Below are 12893 nucleotides of genomic sequence, written 5' to 3' on the forward strand. Positions count from 1 at the left end.
TTGGCCCTAGTATAGGTATGAATGTGAGATAGAGACCTTAGATTGTAAGCTCCTTGAGGGTATAGGGACTGATGTGAATGTATAATATATATATATATATATATATATATATATATGTAAAGCGCTGCATAAATTAACGGCGCTATATAAGTACCTGAAATAAATAAATAGAATAGAATAGTAAAGGATGGCATGTAATTCGACAATAAATTAACAAGCTTCAAAGTGTTGCACATTGGGACTAATGAACAAAAAGTCAGAAAGTCTAATTCTACTGGAATACTCAAAGCAGAAAGTTTTAATACAGTGTCATAAATCCTTTCCCAAGTTTCACCCTTGTAGGTTTGTATTCAACATTTCCAAAAATTAACCAGTTCCCAACCAGGCCAATTCTGGCATACCTTTCCTACATGAAAAATTATAATTTTTGCTAGAAAATTATTCAGAACCCCCAAACATTATATATGTATTCTTTAGCAGAGACCCTAGAGAACAAAATGGCAATCATTGCAGTTTGTTATGTCACATGGTATTTGTTATGACACACAGTCATTTTTCAAATGCAATTTTTTTGGGAAAAAATACACTGTAATGAAAAAAAAAATAGCAAAACACAATATTTACCCCAATTTTCTATAATATGAAAGATGATGTTACACCGAGTAAAAAGATACCTATTATGTCATGCTTTAAAATTGCGCACACTTGTGGAATGGTGTCAGACCTCAAAATATACATAGGCTACGCTTTAAAAGTTTTACAGTTTACCTGTTTAGAGTTACAAAGGAGGTCTAGTGCTAGAATTATTGCTCTCACTCTAACAATCATGGCGATACCTCACGTGTGGGGTGTAAGCACCATATTCATATGCGGGCGCAACCTACGTATGTGTTAACTTCCATGTGCGAGCACGAGGGGACAGGGGCGCTTAATTTTGTTTTTTATATATATATTTATTTTATTCTATTTTTTTACACTGATTCTTACTTTTTTTAGCACTTTTATTCCTATTACAAGAAATGTAAACATCCCTTGTAATAGGAATAAGGCATGGCACATCCTCATTATGGAGACCCCCGGGGTCAATAAGACTCCAGATATCTCCTCTACCCTTGAAAGCATGAGATAAAAAATAAAAAACATCAATCTAGGCTTTTCCGGAAAAAACTATTGTAATCCGGTGCCACCACTGGATCAGTAATCCAACTTCCTGATCACATGGCAGAGCCTGGAAGGCACTGGAGGGCAACGGGGGGCCGCTAGGATGGCTTTTACATTACAGGGAAATGCTGGCTGAAAACAAAGATATCTGCATGATGCCTGTGGCTGCAGGCATCATTCAGATATCACCACATTCTAAGGACGTCATATGACGTCCTATGGGTGGGATGTGGTTAAAGGATAAGTTCACCTTTTAGAACATGTTACATCTGTATTTAGGGTATTACATGTAACATGTTCTAGGTGCCCTCCCCCTCCTCTGCGACAGTGGGTACATTTTGACATTTTAGGGGTACATTTTGAAAGTGACGTGGCTGTGTGGGGCTGCCCACACAGTCGTGTCATTCATTTACAGGCATATGTGAATGAAGAAAATGATAAGTCTTGTCTGCCACCATGACAGATGGTGCTGATCAGTACACCCGTAGTTCATTTACACTTCCTACAGCTTTAAAAAATGACATCCCCTACAGAGGTATGGGCACAGAGCTGTAGGCAGTGTGTGCCTGACATTGCACTTACGATCTGTTGATCACGGTTGCAATATTTTGCAGGCTCCTGTTTTAAGAAATAATAAATGCACATTTTTATATGTGCACTAATATGTGCTTTTATTATTTTTTATTTAAAGGTGAGCTTAGCCTTTAAGTTTTCCTCTTCCATTCACATATAAAAAGGTATTTCAGTATAAATATTTCATGGGTTCTTTGTAGCGATGTGCTTTGGAGAAGTTCTGCCACATTTTCATTTATTTCAAACAGATGATGGTTCAGCCTTTTGTGCTGTTTCAGTTTAGCTTTACCTATGTGGATGTTTCTTTAGGGGTGTTTCATGTCATGTATACAATATTTGATGATGCATATTTATATTTGATCTGTGCACAGAAAATGTGAACACGTCTCACATCTCTTGTTTCTGCATGAATGTGTCACTGTTATGCCTCCTACACGCGGTCTGATTTTCCGACGGGAAACATTCAATGGGAGCTTGTTGTCGGAAATTCCGACCGTGAGTAGGCTCCATCGGACATTTTTCGTTGGAATTTCCGACAAACAAAATTTGAGATCTGGATCTCAAATTTTACGACAACAAAATCCGTTGTCAGAAATTCCGATTGTGTGTACACAATTCCGACGCACAACATTCCACACATGCTCGGAATCAAGCAGAAGAGCCGCACTGGCTATTGAACTTTTTCTCGGCTCGTCGTACGTGTTGTACGTCACCGCGTTCTTGACGATCGGAATTTCCGACAAGATTTGTGTGACCGTGTGTATGCAAGACAAGTTTGAGCCAACATCCGTCGGAAAAAAAAACATGGATTTTGTTGTCGGAATGTGCGATCGTGTGTATGCGGCATTACTGTTAATTTAAGCACTGCTTAATAGCTACTGTTATAAAAATAGAAAACAAGACTATACAACAGCATAATTTTAAAGTGTGTTGCTTATATTTCTAGAAAAATACAAAAGGTTCTATTACCCCAAACCACTGATACTCACCTTGTAAGTGCTCCCTACTTAATTTTCCTCTTTTGCAGACAATCACATGAATACACACTGGAGTCATTCATCCCAGCATACTGGTACTGTGACAAGAATATATGCTGAACTGCATTATCTGTAGGAAATAAGATTCTGAATGTACTAATTGATGTCTGTAAAATGAAACTGGAACATATGTGTTATCATTTAATATAAAAATTTTCTTTGAAACCACAAAACTATTTCCTACTTGAATAAATCAGGAAAAGGTATATAGTATATACAACATACTAACAATTATTTTGACTACCTCTGAGTAATTGCACAAAAGTATCTAAAAGCCTCTATGTTTTGTGGGAAGATGATTTTGGATTGGCCCAAGCTTAAAATAGTTATTCTTAAACACATGATCAGTTTTAGGAATCCATATACTGTACATGAGATGATTATCATGTCTGTAGTTGGCTACAAACTACTTAGCTGGCTGTTTTTAGGGAACTTGTTGATTATTCAAATCAGAATAACGATTCAAAACTGTGCTATCTTATGGCCTGTACACATGATCCGAAAAATACTGCTTTTGATGCGATCATACCATAATTTGATCGTTAGTAAAGAGCTTTCAAGAGCTGATCACCCCTAGGTACTTACTAGCATCTCTAATTTAGGTGTAAACCCCCATTTAAATCTATGGAAAGTTAGATTTGACCTCCCCAGCATGGGTGGTCCCTACTTCAATGGTTTAGCACAGCTCAGTATACATTCTATAGAGCGTTGATAAAAATACAAGATTACCGCCACGCTCAGGTATTAGAGTTTTAGTTGCATATGTAGCTGCCTGCACAAATGATCAACCCTATAGGGTAACCTCAATCACGTTTAAATGTACTCATATTGGACAAATGCTTGGTTTACACAAGCCATGATGGCATGCAATAGTGTCCCCGGCATGTATTACTCCCCTGCGTTTCATTTGCCATTAATACGTAAGCAGAAGTGACATTCAGCAAGCCCCTACCAATGTGTTTTGTCACAATGACATCAATAAAGGCCGCTCCTATGCAAAAACATTGTCAAAGAGTGGTTGAAGATGCTGAAAAATATTGCAGAAACTTCAACAGACTTATGAAACAAGTATTCTTGCAGCTCAGAGTGAGCAAAAAAAAAGAAGAGCGGACGTGTGTTTTGGCAGAGCAGAAGATCAAGTATGAAGCCGAGATCTCACAACTGGAAAAAGATAAAAAGGAGGTTCATAATCAGATAATCAGCATTGATCCCACAAGAGATAGTAAACATGTGGAAGCTCTTTTAGCAGAAAAAGTCAAATTGTGCCAAACTATAAAAGATTTAAGAGCTGAGGTGACAGAAATTCAAGCAGCAAGAGACCACCATGGTTCACAAGCTGAAAATATACAGAGATCACAAAAGCAGCTGTTTAGTCCCCGGCATGTATTACTCCTCTGCGTTTCATTTGCCATAAGTACGTAAGCAGAAGTGACATTCAGCAAGCCCCTACCAACGTGTTTTGTCACAATGACATCAAAAAAGGCCGCTCCTATGCAAAAACATTGTCAAAAAGTGGTTGACGATGCTGAAAAATATTGCAGAAACTTCAACAGACTTATGAAACAAGTATTCTTGCAGCTCAGAGTGAGCAAAAAAAAGAAGAGCAGACTTGTGTTTTGGCAGAGCAGTAGATCAAGTATGAAGCCGAGATCTCACAGCTGGAAAAAGATAAAAAGGAGGTTCATAATCAGCATTGATCCCACAAGAGATAGTAAACGTGTGGAAGCTCTTTTAGAAGAAAAAGTCAAATTGTGCCAAACTATAAAAGATTTAAGAGCTGAGGTGACAGAAATTCAAGCAGCAAGAGACCACCATGGATCACAAGCTGAAAATATACAGAGATCACAAAAGCAGCTGTTTAGTGAGACCCAGGCAACTATCCGATCCCTTGAGGCAGAGAAGCAGTCTTTGAAGCTGAGCCTTAAATGGCTGGAAAATGAGCTTCAGTCAACTACAGAACAAAACAACATTTTAAATAAGAAACTGCTGGAAGCTGAGAGAAAGGTTCATACACTCACTAGCAAAGTTGATAAACTAAAGCATTTCTACAACATTGAAAGTACCAACATAAAATTAAAAGCTGCCAGAGTTAAGAATGAAACTGAAAAAGATAAAGACAACATTCAAAGTCAGCTCGAAGAATTAGAAACAGAAAATGGGATTCTGAAAGCAACTCTAGAACGCAAAAAGGAGCTCCTGGCTGAGAGAGAGCGTGAATTAATACATAGAGTGCAAGCTACCAAAGAAGCAGTCCTACAAGAAACTGCAACAATCCTGGCTGAAAGACTGGAACTAGAAAACAGAGTAGCTGAACTGGAGAAGTATAAAGAAGATCAGAACCAACATAACCACACGGAAATAAGTCAACTCAAAGAAAAGGTTCATATTGCTCAGATAGCAGAGGAATCTGCCAGAAAAGAATTTCAGAATTTAAGATCTAAACTCCAGCAACAGATGTCCTATGTAGAATAGATAAAGAAAGAAGTCCATGATGTAGCAGAGCTCAAACGAGAAATGAAGGACTTACACATTCAGATAGCATCTTTATCAGAGTCTGAAAATAACTTGCTGCGTGCTAATGATAAACTGAGGGAAAAGGTAGAACATATCCAACAGGAAAATCTCAACGCTAGAAGCCAAGCAGAAAAAGCCCAGCATGATGCAGAAAAAGAACTTGAGGGGAATAGAATTGAGTGGCTACAGGAAAAACATAAACTACAGGAGAACCTGTCTCATCTAGAAGAAAAATACAAGGAATTAAAAGACAAATTGCAAAGAGCAACTGTAGCTCAGAAAAAGAGAAAAAACATAAACAAGTGTAAAAGACTGCAAGAAAGGATAGAAATTTTGGAGGCAAAAAAAGAAAAATTGGAGATGGAAAAATCTGTATTAAATAGACAAAACATTCCCCAAGAAGAGTATGTACGTTTTCAGAAAAGGTTAAAGGACATCCAGCGACATCCAGCCCCATCTGGCTTTCTGAATCCAGCTAGTTACCTGTCTTCCACAATGGTTCCAGGTGCTGGGTTTTCTGTGCATAGTGTTCAGGAGGAGCAGCATCAAAGAGAGTTTTTTATGCTTCGAAATAGACTTGAGGTATTGGAAATTGCACAGATGAGGCAGTTAGAAGAACTTGCTCCACCTGCAGAGCGCAGTAAGATTGGAGACTCAGGACTTAAATGCAGGAGAACAGAAGAGGAGGAGAATAGCGGCTCGGGTTAGCTTTCGGATAACTCCACCCTAAGGGCCAGTTCACATCAGATGCAGTTCTGTGAGCTTTTTTTCTGCATGGAGTGCATGCACGGTGTTTTCTGTGTGTTCTGGTGGCTCTGGTTCATGCCATGCAGTCAGTTTCCATTCGGTCTTTGCACCGGAGGCTGGCTGCATGGTGTGGACTGGAGACATTGGAGTGCATTGGGGCGCTGTGCGTGCATTTTTGGTGCAGAAGGAAAGCGCACAGAACTGAACGGAGCTGCCTCTGCTGTGAACTGCCACTAAATGAGTTTCTTTATTTATTATTTATTTTTTTATTTGCAATGGTTGCAGTTTGGATTCTGGGGTGCATTCTGCATTTGGGAAAGAAGAGCTATCTTTGTGCTGCCCTATCTCAAATCAGAAATATCTCAGATATGTTTAGCTCCAATAAGCTGCTGTACACATTCATCTGTCATGTTCTTTGATTATCAAATATACTTTATTATCACCAGTGTGAATTATGTTTATCTGAATTTTTTTTATGTGCTTTCCACTATTTTCTTTTTTACTGTAAGTCAAGAATATGAAATATTTGCACTGTATAAAATATTAGGATTTGATTTTTCTGATATGTTTAGTTTGATTTTGAAATGTAATATTGCAGCTCTGTATTGTGCCATGAATTCTTTAATGTTAATTTTTGTACTAATGTTTTGTACTAATATTAAATCCACTGCCCTTGTTGTTTAAAAAAAAAATAAAAAAATAAAGGCAGCTCCTAATGACATCATTATGATGAAATGTGTTGGGCATGGCTTGCTGACATCACTTCTGCTTACATACTTACAGAAAATGGAGCGCAAATGAGTAATACATGTCGGGGACACTATTGCATGCTATCATAGCCTGTGTAATGCGAGCGTTTGTCCAATGTGAGTAATTTTCTACTGTTTTTATGCATTTAAAAAAAAAACAGAATTATGCTATGGAGTTTTGCTTGGTTTGTTTGGTTTTTACCTCCCCACACATGCACGCATGACAGAGTATAACTGAGAGGCATCCATTCACTCCAAAAAGAAGGCAGTGGAGACAGTCCAAGAAAGGCCACTGGTTTTGCATACAAAGCACTTGCACTTTCATGTTCTGGTGAGTGTGGAAACATAGGAGGGCAGCACCGAGTGTTTTCACACAGCTCATGGAAGAAAGTTTGAAATTTGAAGCACTGAGCACTTTTCAAAAACAATGGACTTATGTTGTTTATGGACTTTATAATATGTTTAAACAGTAGTGGCAAATGAATTACAAGGCACAGAGCACTTTTTTTTCTTTTTTTTTTTTTTTTAAAGGTACTTTTCTTAAGGCACAGAGCACTTTACAGTTCATAAATTTGATATGATTCTATATGATAATTTCATTGTACATTTAACAGGAAAGGTTCCACTCAGAACAGGCTTTGCCACGGTTGATCAAAAAGGTTGAGTGCATGTGCTCAGCATCATATCCAGAGGTTGTCTTTGAGAAATAGACATATGAGTGCTGCCAGTATTGCTGCAGAGCTTGAAGTGGTGGGGGGTCACCCTGTCAGTGTTTAGACTATACGCCGCACACTGCATGAAATTGGTCTGCATGGCTGTCGTCCCAGAAGGAAGCCTCTTCTAAAGATGATGCAAAAGAAAGCCCGCAAACAGTTTGCTGAAGACAAGCAGGCTAAGGACATGGATTTCACAGAACCATGTTCTGTGGTCTGATGAGACCAAGATAAACTTATTTGGTTCAGATGGTGTCAAGCGTGTATGGCGGCAACCAGGTGAGGAGTACAAAGACAAGTGTCTTACCTACAGTCAAGAATGGTCATAGGAGTCTCATGCTCTGGGGCTACATGAGTGTTTCCGGCACTGGGGAGATACAGTTCATTAAGGGAACCATGAATGCCAACATGTACTGTGACATACTGAAGCAGAGCATGATCTCTTCCATTCGGAGACTGGACCGGAGGGCAGTATTGCAACATATGCTATAGGCCCCCTAACCTGAAGGAGGAAGTGGAGACGGATCTCCTATCACAAATTGGATTAGCAGCAAGGATGGGAAGTGTTGTCATAATGGGGGATTTTAATTATCCAGACATAGACTGGGCGGAGGGAACCGCGCATTCATTTAAGGCTCGCCAGTTCCTTAATGTCTTGCAGGACAATTTTATGGGTCAGATGGTAGACGCACCAACTAGAAATAAAACATTACTCGATCTACTGATTACCAACAATACAGACCTGATCACAGATGTGGAAATAGGGGGCAATTTAGGTAACAGTGATCACAGGTCAATTAGTTTCAGTATAAATCACACAAATAGGAAACATAAAGGGAATACAAAGACACTGAATTTCAAAAGCGCCAACTTCCCTAAACTACAAACCTTGCTAAAAGGCATAAATTGGGATAAAATATTAGGAACAAAGAATACGGAGGAGAGATGGGTTTGCTTTAAGAGCATATTAAATAAGGGCATTAGCCAATGTATCCCATTGGGTAATAAATTTAAAAGAGCGAACAAAAATCCTGGATGGCTTAACTCCAATGTAAAAATGCATATAAAAGCAAAGGAGAAGGCCTTCAAAAAATACAATGTTGAGGGATCATCCTCAGCATTCAGACTTTATAAAGAATGCAATAAGAAATGTAAGGGTGCAATTAGGACGGCTAAGATAGAACATGAAAGACACATAGCGGAGGAGAGCAAAAAAAATCCCAAGAAATTCTTTAAGTATGTAAACAGTAAAAAAGGGAGGACAGACCATATTGGCCCCATAAAGAATGAGGAAGGACATCTGGTTACAAAGGATGGGGAGATGGCAAAGGTATTGAATTTATTCTTCTCCTCAGTCTTCACGAGTGAATCGGGGGGCATCAGTAACCAAAACTGCAGTGTTTATCCTCATGACACAACACAGGAAGCTCCTCCATGGTTAACAGAGGACGGAATTAAAATTAGACTTGAGAAACTTAACATTAATAAATCACCGGGACCAGATGGCTTGCATCCGAGGGTACTTAGGGAACTCAGTCAGGTGATTGCCAGACCGTTGTTCCTAATTTTTACAGGCAGTCTATTGACTGGAATGGTACCAGCTGATTGGAGAAAAGCCAATGTAGCACCAATATTTAAAAAGGGCCCAAAAAACATCCCTGGGAATTACAGACCAGTTAGCCTAACATCAATAGTATGTAAAATCTTGGAGGGGATGATAAGGGACTATATACAAGATTTTAGTAATAAGAACGATATCACTAGCAGTAATCAGCATGGATTCATGAAGAATCGTTCTTGCCAAACCAATCTATTAACCTTCTATGAGGAGGTGAGTTGTCATCTAGATAAAGGAAGGCCCGTAGACGTGGTGTATCTGGATTTTGCAAAAGCATTTGACACAGTTCCCCATAAACGTTTACTGTACAAAATAGGGTCCGTTGACATAGACCATAGGGTGAGTACTTGGATTGAAAACTGGCTACAAGGGCGTGTTCAGAGGGTGGTGATAAATGGGGAGTACTCAGAATGGTCAGGGGTGGGTAGTGGGGTTCCCCAGGGTTCTGTGCTGGGACCAATCCTATTTAATTTGTTTATAAACGATCTGGAGGATGGGATAAACAGTTCAATCTCTGTATTTGCAGACGATACTAAGCTAAGCAGGGCAATAACTTCCCCGCAGGATGTGGAAACCTTGCAAAAAGACCTGAACAAATTAATGGGGTGGGCGACTACATGGCAAATGAGGTTCAATGTAGAAAAATGTAAAATAATGCATTTGGGTGGCAAAAATATGAAAAGGACCTGGGGGTCGTAGTAGATGATAGGCTCAGCAATGGCATGCAATGCCAAGCTGCTGCTAATAAGGCAAACAGAATATTGGCATGTATTAAAAGGGGGATCAACTCCAGAGATAAAACGATAATTATCCCGCTCTACAAGACTCTGGTCCGGCCGCACCTGGAGTATGCTGTCCAGTTCTGGGCACCAGTCCTCAGGAAGGATGTACTGGAAATGGAGCGAGTACAAAGAAGGGCAACAAAGCTAATAAAGGGTCTGGAGGATCTTAGTTATGAGGAAAGGTTGCGAGCGTTGAACTTATTCTCTCTGGAGAAGAGACGCTTGAGAGGGGATATGATTTCAATTTACAAATACTGTACTGGTGACCCCACAATAGGGATAAAACGTTTTCGCAGAAGAGAGTTTAATAAGACTCGGGGCCACTCATTACAATTAGAAGAAAAGAGGTTTAACCTTAAACCACGTAGAGGGTTCTTTACTGTAAGAGCAGTAAGGATGTGGAATTCCCTTCCACAGGCGGTGGTCTCAGCGGGGAGCATTGATAGCTTCAAGAAACTATTAGATAATCACCTGAATGACCGCAACATACAGGGATATGTAAGGTAATACTGACACATAATCACACACATAGGTTGGACTTGATGGACGTGTGTCTTTTTTCAACCTCACCTACTATGTAACTATGTAACTATGTAACATGATAACAACCCCAAACACACCTCCAAGACAACCACTGCCTTGCTAAAGAAGCTGAGAGTAAGGTGATGGACTGGCCAAGCATGTCTCCAGACCTAAACCCTATTGAGCATTTGTGGGGCATCCTCAAATGGAAGGTGGAAGAGTGCAAGGTCTCTTCCACCAGATCCATGATGTCATCATAGAGGAGTGGAAGAGGACTCCAGTGGAAACCTGTGAAGTTCAGGTGAACTCCATGCTCAAGAGGGTTAGGCAGTGCTGGAAAATAATGGTAGCCACACAAAATATTGACACTTTGGGCCCAATTTGGACATTTTCACTTAGGGGTATACTCACTTTGTTGCCAGTGGTTTAGACATTAATGGCTGTGTGTTGAGTTATTTTGAGGGGACAGTAAATTTACACTGTTATACAAGCTGTACACTCACTACTTTACATTGTAGCAAAGTGTAATTTCTTCAGTGTTGTAACATTAAAAGATATAATAAAATATTTACAAAAATGTGAGGGGTGTACTCACTTTTGTGAGATTTTGTGAGATACAGATATAGATATCTATAGATATATTTATAGATATATATATATATATATATATATATATATATATATATATATACTGTATACATATGCAGAATACATTTTGGCTTACATGTATGAAGAAAGATTATTTATTTGCCAAATTTTATAACAGAAACTAAGAAAACACATTTTTTTTCATTTTTTCAATATTTTCTGTATTTTTTATGTTTATATAACAGAAAATAAATAACCCAGTGGTGAATAAATATCACTAAAAGAAAGCTATATTTGTGTGAAAACATTGTAGAAATTTAATTTGAGTGACCAAGCAATTGGCAGTTAAAGCAGCACAGTGCTGAATAGCAAAAAATGCTCTGGTCACGAAGAAGGTAAAATCTTTTGGAGGTCAAGTATTATGGGTGTTCATAAGATTTTTTAGCATCTGAATCTGATTCTACCACAACAGAAAACTAAATGTAAAAAATATGACTTATTGGTTATCTTATTTTGTTTTAAAACATCTGCAACAGCTACAACATCATATATCCTATCAGGATATATATCAGGATATAATCAGCAATAATTGTTATCTGTTATATGTTGTCTCAATCTTTTAAAGATTACAATATGAAATATACTAATGAATAAAGCTATTTTGTAATTTATTTTTACCAAAATTTAATTTTTTTCATTATTCAACAGCTATTTATGTTTTTATAGAACTGCCGATTAAAACTCAGATTTTTTTTTCACTGCACTATACTGTATCTGCACTATACTGTATCTGCCGAATCAATTTGGCTAAAATATACATTTCAATTTTTTTTATCTATAACAGTAGAGTTATAATTCTGATTAGTCTGTCTTTTTATCTAGGTATATCTGTAAATCAAAGAGACCAGACTGAACTACTGCCATTTATTCACTGATGGAAGCTGCAAACAGAAAAAATAATTGCAATTTACATGTGCTTTGAAGGAGCTAGAGTATGTTAGATGAAACATTCTGATGTTATCACCATCCGGGCACTATGCTTCTTTAAGTAATGAGGGCTATTATGAGAGCCTTTAGACCTGGCATAGCTACACAGGACCACAGCAGAATTTGCATTATTTCCAAAAATCATGTTGGAAGATGGTGCACAAGTGTGATTGGGATGCTGCTTAAGTTACAAGAGCTGAGTGTGTACAAAACAAATAAATTGTTGCAATTATCTGGCTGATCACTTTGCCTGTAAGGGACACAGATGATCTGAATTGATTACCATGCTATTGGATAGTGGATACCTCTGAAATGGGACAACTAAACAAAAGGCACAGCAATTACATATTCCAGCTTTGTTGCAGACTGTCTTTTCAGATCATACCAGGGTCCCACAGGCCCTTTTAGGAGTACAAGAATGTCAGGGTCAGGGTCAGGGAAGGGGAGTACTGGTGTGTCTGGAATAGAATCCACCAGGAAGACCCATTGTTAACGGCATAAATTCACTAACATCAAAACTAGGTCAATATATTGACAATTTTATCCAACCCTTAAAAACAATTATTTCTGGCACCAATAAGAATTCTATAAATAGATCACAGGCATCGCTATGGGAGCCAAATATGCTCCCAGTGTGGCCAATGCTTTCATGGCTCAATGGGAAGAGGAAGCGGTACACAACACTCCCTGCCAATTAGAATTGTATAAAAAATTCATTGACAACATTTTAATTGTATGGAATAGGGACAGAGATTCACTGGAACAATTTTTGACTGGATTAAATCAGAATGATAGAAATATCATTCTCACCTGGAAAATTTATGCTAAACAGATCCAATTTTTGGATCTAGATATTAGCATTGAGAATAACCAACTTATCACGAAAACACACTTCAAAGAAG

The 12893-nt window shown here is 38.4% G+C and overlaps 1 protein-coding gene and 1 pseudogene across 3 annotated transcripts in view; one reads left to right on the plus strand and one right to left on the minus strand.

The window, feature by feature from the left end:
* Positions 1–12893, minus strand: part of DRD2 (dopamine receptor D2) — a 794711-nt gene that overhangs the window by 556488 nt on the left and 225330 nt on the right. The window lies entirely within an intron of this gene.
* On the plus strand, positions 4239–5993 carry LOC141109873 (centrosomal protein of 83 kDa pseudogene; annotated as a pseudogene).

Source organism: Aquarana catesbeiana, linkage group LG10, assembly GCF_042186555.1.
Source record: "Aquarana catesbeiana isolate 2022-GZ linkage group LG10, ASM4218655v1, whole genome shotgun sequence".
Taxonomy (NCBI): Eukaryota; Metazoa; Chordata; class Amphibia; order Anura; family Ranidae; genus Aquarana; species Aquarana catesbeiana.